Source organism: Pteropus vampyrus, unplaced genomic scaffold, assembly GCF_000151845.1.
Source record: "Pteropus vampyrus isolate Shadow unplaced genomic scaffold, Pvam_2.0 Scaffold41, whole genome shotgun sequence".
Lineage (NCBI taxonomy): Eukaryota > Metazoa > Chordata > Mammalia > Chiroptera > Pteropodidae > Pteropus > Pteropus vampyrus.
In genome coordinates this window covers 2,190,529-2,198,007 of record NW_011888822.1, presented here as the reverse complement: position 1 = coordinate 2,198,007, position 7,479 = coordinate 2,190,529, and the positions used below count along the sequence as shown (strand labels likewise).

Here is a 7,479-nt window from a genome sequence, read left to right as displayed (position 1 = left end):
GCTGCAGCCAGGCCCTCCATGATCCACTCCAACATGCCAACCATCGTGATCATGCCTATCTGCTCCCACTTGCTATCATTCCAGCTAACTGTGGACACCAGAGGGGATGAGCTGAAGATCATGCTGTCACTGGAAGCAAAGAATGCCAGGTGGGTGTCTTTCAACTGACAAAAGAGACAAAAGATCCGCCAACAAGACAGCATCACCATCACTACCTCATGATACCTGCTCCTTTCCATCTACATCTGAGACCCTGTGAGCAACTGGTTCTGTACTGGAACATGCAGGAAAAGCAGGCTCATTTCACAGAGGTGGAGGGCGAGGAGGGCTAGGCCCATGCTCCTGCTATGGCCACACAGGGACTCCATAGCCCCAAAGTCTCGCTGGTGTTTACCTTTTCCTTTTCTGCACCTTCTCACTTGCCCTCTGGGGAATAGGCCAACCTGAACACATGTGTGGTAAATGGTCACACACCTTGCGCTAGTATAAGAAATCACGTCACTTCTGTGTGCAGCCAGAGGAGGAGCTTGGAATCTGCTTTTTGTCAACCAGATCAGCCATTTTTAACATTGTAAATCTGACTTCTTTTTTTGGATTTCTAAATAAGCGAAGTGAGCAATGGCAGCAGCTCTGAAGTCAACACCACGCACACCTGTGTTGTCAGTCAGAGCCTGGGCTGGGACGGGGAGAGCCAAGCTGGACAGGTCCTTTGTAACTCATCAGGAAGCTTTTCCATAAATTAGTCTATTGAAATTCAGAGGGAATCAGAACAGATTGCTCTACATTTTGTTGTTAAAAATAAATGCCTCATAGCCAAAAACATTAAAATATATATGTATGTGTGTGTGTGTATGCACACACACACACACACACACACACACACACATATACGATGTTGCTAACACTTCAAGTCTGTAGCTGGTTTAACTTAAACTTTGTTTACTTAAAGAAACAGAAGTGTAAAAATAAATACAGCATACAGATTTTCTAATATTTTACCTAGACATGAACATTAGCTAGACTTCTTGCCCATTATATAAACTAGTAACCCAAAAAATGATAAAGACTCTAAGACCCAAATCCAGTCATATACAGAAATCTTAGAACATAGTTCCACCTAGAGCTTGACAGCTGCTAATGTGTATATAAACGATATTCCACCTACTAACTTATGAATATGACATTATTTTATTCAGTGAAGGGTCAAGGACTAGGGCCAAACTACCAAATTATAAATGAAATTCTCTTGCACCTTCCCTCAAGTAGCTGTACCCCTTTACCCAGATTCTGACATCTAGTCCCTTTCTCGGTACTGCAACACTGTTGCCACATCTTGGAGACCGCCCAAACTTTGAGGACACATTCCTGGCTATAAGAAAAGATACCTTAAGAGTTTCCATAGTTTAACTTCAGTTAACTTCTTTGAGCAGCTAAGTAACACTATATAATCAGACTTTTCTCTCCATCTGCAAAAGATAGAAGTACAATTAATAAATTTCTTAAAATGTGAATATGACTGTGCTGATCCCGCCATCCACCTGTGGTGAAAACATACAGTTCATCAGCTAACACAAACCTATGGCAAAGCTGCTACACTCAGGGCACAAAGGAAACACCCACGTTTTGCGGTTCTGTTCAAGGAGGTGGGAGATTATCATGGTTCAGCCACATGCAGCATGTCCAGATGGAAACCCAGAAATGTAGACTCATCTGTGTTTTGACTAAATGACAAACATCTGTAAACAGACAGGCTTTCTTACTTTTCACCCAGATTAAAAAAAACTCCTTTCATTTTCCAATAACAGACTCACAACAGTTAAAAGAAAAAAAAAAGCATTAATTGTAACAATCCCCTGTCGATCTCAGACCTTAGCTATGCACAGATCAGGCCAATTTTGTTGTAACATCGTGTTTCTTCCTGTAAGCTATTTCCCCAAACACACTGTGCAGATTTCTGTCATGCTTTATTGATAAGAGTCAGGCTTGAAAGCAAGGCTGCCAGATTATTCGCATAGAATAAGTTACGGACATCTAAAGTGCTGATGGATGTTGGCTCCATTGGCACGACCAACCAAATGGCAGACTTGCAGCTTAAACTGCTGTACCAAGGACCTGGCACAAAGTAGATACTTGAAATATTTGCCAAACTGAGTAACACTCTACCTAACAAACATAAAACATTAAGTCCTGGGTGTGCTTCTCCTGGGTGTGCTTCAACAGAAATAATTGATTTGGACCGAGGGAGGGTGTGGAAAGGGGATGCTCAGGCAGCCCTTGGAAACAGCTCTTGTCCTCTAAATAAGCAGCATTTGCAATGTCTGCCTCTTTTCTACTAGGACTCCCAACGTCTGAGAGCGGCAATGAAGGACTGACCTACTTTACTTGAGCCTATCAGCACGTCAGCCACCACGTCAATTCATATTTGGTCTGCTCAGAATGGAAGAAATGCCCATATAACTAACAGCCCACAGCTGCACCCCACACAGGCAGAGATGCAGGGCTCTGCATTGTAATCCTCCCATGCCCTCCTCCCGGATGAGCACTTTCATCCTCTCTTTGTGTTTAAATCCACTTGGTCCACAGCATTCTGATTAGTCTGTGCTGGGCTGAGAACAGGCTTCCAAAGACTTGTTGATTCCATCCAAATACTCAGGAACAGGCTGGATACTCAGTTAAGAACCATGCCTACAACATAGTTTTAGACTCTGGTTTCTAAACTATTTTTTTTTAAAGTAATTCTATCAATCAATACACATTCATTACATGCCACAGTGAACACTCCGAGATGCATTTTATTTTTTAAACACAGCTGTCCATCTGCTGCTTACATTGCTGATAAAGCTCTAAGTGATTAAGGAAAAAAAGAATTCGTTTGCTGTGATAATACACAGATCCGTGTATCTTTCCAACTGCCTTCAAGGTTGAAAGAAATGAGGTTTTGATGAGTACCAGCCAGCTATTAATTAGATTTAGCAGCAACAAAATATTACTTTTCAAGCACTTTAAAGAACTGAGAAAAGCTACAGAGCTCAGCAGAATTTTTCTCTCTATGTTTTGGTTTCCTGACCCCCTTTTTTCTAATTCTTCTCCTCATTAAAAATGCCTCAATCTGAAAGGAAATGAAAACAAGAACAAGAGCTGATAAGTAAAAGCAAGTGATGATTATAAAAACATCATTCATCTAGCTCCAGTTTTCAAAAAACCCATTTCATTTTGTTTAGCTAAGGAGAGCTTTATACACAGATTACTTTTAAGGAATAAGCTTTAAGTTTTAAGTGCTTATTTCCACCTATGTAACCACAGCTATTTTGACTGTGAGAAAAATTATTCAGACCTTCTTTTTTTTTTAATCTGATTATTTTCCCCTATTTAACAAAGAAAATACTGATTCCTGGGTTGAATCTAGAGGACTCCCTACCTAAGAGCGATTCACCATGGGGTCTTTTTCTCGACATATAACTGTTTTAGGGTCCCCAGGGTGTCTATCCTAATGGGGCACAGAGGTACTGGGGTGTACGTGGAGAAATACTACAAAGAGGGAATGTACAAACATGATCCAAGTCGTCTGTACTTCTCCCAGCCCATTGTTTCTCGAATTTCTACGTGCACAGGAATCACTTGGAGAATCTTATTAAGAACAGATCCAGACCCCACTCTGGATTCCCCAAGTGACCTAAGATTCCCCAAGTGACCTAAGATTCTGCACTTCTCACAAGTTCACAGGTGATGCTGATGCTGCTGGTCAGAGGATGATACTTTGAATAGTAAAATATGGAATATCCTAGAATAAATACCTATTCAGAACCTGTGTTGTTTTTGCCAACCCAGCATCCTCTATGGGACCGCAGAAAACTAACCAGACTTCAGAGAGCTCAGAAGGTGATTTTTTTTCCACCCCGGCCCAGCTTTATTGGGGTATACTTGACAAAGATATGTTGATTTTCAAAGACTGAAACATCAAGTTCCCGAAACAGGCAGATCCACATCCTTTCCCAAAACATGGGTATTTCTTACAATCACTACTAAGAAAACAATTTGAAATCATTGTGGTTAGGTATAAACTTTACATAATAACAAAAATGGTTTACTTGCTCTAGCACAGTTTAAGCCCCAGAGAAAAGGAAGATTCAGACATGTTTTCTTACCTCCAGTGCCTCCTACTGAGGACATGCCCAGCAGTTTCTTCTGCCTCCCTCCGGCTCATTCAACCTTTTCTTATGCTTATTTATTTCCATGTCAGTTTCTAGTCTGTGAGTGCTCTGATAGTGAGAACTCAGCTATCTTTTCTAGTCTCAGCACCAAACTCAGTAACTGGAACTCAGTAGATAATGAACAATTAGTGCCTAATGAGTGTCAGGCACTGTGTGGGGCCCTTCACATCCATTATCTTGTGGAATCTCATCTTTGAGGAATGATTCTCAAGGATCCTCACAGAGAGCCAGATTCACAACAGGCTGACTAACTTATCTGCCTAAGCATATAGACAAGATTGGAACCAAATATGTCTACCCAGTTCCAAAGCCTATGGCCCCCACAACTATGTTATGGTGCTTCTGTAAATATTTCTAAACAGGAGGCTATCACACGTTCACTGCCAAATTCAAAACCTGTCACCCACAGGTTCTCTCTAGTTCCTCTACACACCTCATTGCTCTCCCCTCTTCCCACTGCCTCTCCAACTAGTTTCCACACCACTGACCTGGAGGTGGATGCCACCAGCCCTTCCTCCTTATGACAGTTTTTCACATTAAGGCAAGCATGCCTTGGCAAATTTGACGTTTCTTTTCTGTCACTCCACAACAAAGCAAGGGAATAAAATTCATGGACATCCTTGGATTGATGTACAGATGTTCCTGGACTTACCATAGGGTGATGTCCAATGAACCCATCATAAGTTAAAAATATAAGTCGAAAATGCATTTCATACACCTTACCTACTGAAACATCATAGCTTAGCTTAGCCTACCTTAAACATGTTCAGAACATTTACATTAGCCTACAGTTGGGCAAAACCATCCTGCTGCCACTGCCCAGCATCAACAGAGTTATCGTACTAAATGTCACTAGCCTGGGAAAAGATCAAAATTCTAAGTACAGTTTCTACTGAATGCATATCACTTTCTCACCATCATAAAGTTGAAAAATTGTAGTCGAACCATCGTAAGTCAAGGACCATCTGTACACTTGGCCTGCAAATATCACAGCAGCTTATCTTCTTGCCCTCTCATCCTTCAAAAAGAAAGAAAAAGAAACAATATACACAAGAAGCAAGGCAAAGCAGACCAGCTAGGTAAAACAGGATCACACCCTAGGGTGTCTAGGATCAGGAGGGAGGACAGGCTAGCCAAGACCTCCACTTCTATTTTCCTATGACCCAGCAGGCCCAATTCTATCAACCTTAAACAAATACTAGCAAATTTGTGGAAGGAAGTTCAAATAAATAATCATTATTTGAAGTGACCTTAATGACCATCAGCAGGAAAATGCTAATTACCTCTGCAGGATATTCTTAACAATGGAATACTATAGTGCAACTAAAAGGACTATGTTAAATGTATTAGGTACCAAGAATATTTTTTTAAAACATTGAACAAAAAAAGCAGAATGATAAATACAGTATACTGTTTATGTAAAAATAATCTATGTTTTTGTATAAATATATATATAAACCTATTAAAATAGCTCCTTACACTGGGGAGGCAAGATGAGGAGAAATAAGCTTTAGCTGAAATGGTCTAAGAAAGAATGTATTTATATATTGCATACAACATTTTTTAAATTAAAGAAAAAAATAAGTGCCAGTAGTACCTACCCCACTACTAGCTACTTCCCTGCTCCTGGCCCATCATCTCTATCAGAATCAGGTGATGTCATCCGGAGAAGGCACATGACCTTGGGACATGAAAACAAAGCCTAGGCATTTCCAAAAGACTGTGCTGTCCCCAGTGACCACTCACCGGAATATCTGGGAGACCTGAGGTCTCCCGCCCTCAGGGTTTCCAGCCTCGGCTCTTATTCCGCTCTTATTCCTCGCTCCTGATTCCTGATCCTCTCGCTTCAGACTCCCTGAGGCTGTGGGATTCTTGCTCTAGCCCAACTTGAAGTAACTGTTTTCAGTAAATCTAATCTAATAGCTGACCCTGACCACATTCTCATATTTCACTTTCGTTTTCCATGCTGGGTTGAGGCTCCATCTATCCATCTTTCAACCCTTTACTAAGCAGTAACCAGGCACCCAGGATGCCAAAGGCACAGCTGTGGACAAGGCTGTCCTGGCTGCACAGACCAGTCTAATAGCCTGGGTCACCCTCACTGGCTGCCAACACACCCCAGCAACTACCTGATTCTGAAAGTCCAGACTGACCTGGAACTACCAAGAACCAAGATGCATAAAAGCTGCTTTCAAACTCATCCTTTCACTTACCAGCTATGTAACTGAGGGCAAATTTTTCTCTATGTAGGCTTCAGAGTTTCTCATTTTTGAATGGAGACAATCTCTTAGAAGATTATTTTAGGAGACCCCTGCTTCATGGGGTTGTGATGAGGATTAAATTAATCGTGCATAGCTCTAAGTTCAGGACCTGGAACATATCATTCAGCAAGCGGTAGTTTCATTAATAAGATGGTATTAGAGTAGAAGTTGGCAAACATTTTCTGTAACAGGCCACATAGTAAATAGTTTAGGCCTTGTAGGTCACATAGTGCTGTTCAGCTTATAAACAAATGGGTGTGGCTGTGTTCCAATCAAACTTAATTTCTGAATCTTAAATTTGAATGACATGATTTTCACATGTCTTAAATTATTATTTTTAAAATATTTTCAAAATTTTAAAATGTTAAAAAAAAAATTCTTAGTTCACTGGCTATACACAAACAGGTAGCAGGTCAGATGTGGTCCCAGGCTACAGTTTACTGACCCCTGTATTAAGAGGAAATTCTACACCTAGAGTGAGACCAACAAATCTCAACGTATCATGCAACGAATTATTGCTCCCTGTACAAAGGTAAGTGTAGGTGTCTCCAGTACTGGGCTACTTGAAGAAAAACAATAGAACACGTATGCACTCAAACACATGTATATGTGTGTGTGTGTGTGTGTGTGTGTGTGTAAATATTTATACAAATATACATTTATCCCTCTTAGTTTATGTTTTTTGAAGGTTTTATGATGTATATAACATCAGTATGATAGTATCTCTATGCTATGTAATGAATTCTGCTTCCGCAAAAATACATATTGAAGACCTAATCCCTAATATGATGGTACTTGGAAGTGGAGCCTTTAGTAGATAATTAGGTCATGAAGGTGGGACTACCCTTATAAAAGACATGAGATATCTCTCTCTCTCTCTCTCTCTCTCTTTTTCTCTCTCTCTTTTTCTCTCTCTCTCTTTCTCTCTCTCTCCTTTATGAGTCCATAGCAAGAAGACATGGCAAGCAAGCCATCTGCTTGCAAGAAGAGTTCTTGTCAGGAATCAA

At 40.7% G+C, this 7,479-nt stretch overlaps 1 protein-coding gene and 1 long non-coding RNA gene across 6 annotated transcripts in view; both read right to left on the bottom strand.

The window, feature by feature from the left end:
* Nucleotides 1–7,479, bottom strand: part of PTPRG (protein tyrosine phosphatase, receptor type G) — a 650,284-nt gene that overhangs the window by 620,879 nt on the left and 21,926 nt on the right. The window lies entirely within an intron of this gene.
* Nucleotides 7–6,784, bottom strand: LOC111738630. 5 transcript variants are annotated; one of them, XR_002779900.1, is made up of 6 exons: nucleotides 6,425–6,784; nucleotides 5,813–5,892; nucleotides 5,127–5,229; nucleotides 1,577–1,721; nucleotides 1,386–1,466; nucleotides 7–164 (listed from the first exon to the last, which is right to left on the bottom strand). It is a non-coding gene; the product is annotated as an uncharacterized LOC111738630 (long non-coding RNA). The 5 variants fall into 5 exon arrangements; XR_002779903.1 differs by lacking the exon at nucleotides 1,577–1,721; XR_002779901.1 differs by lacking the exon at nucleotides 5,813–5,892.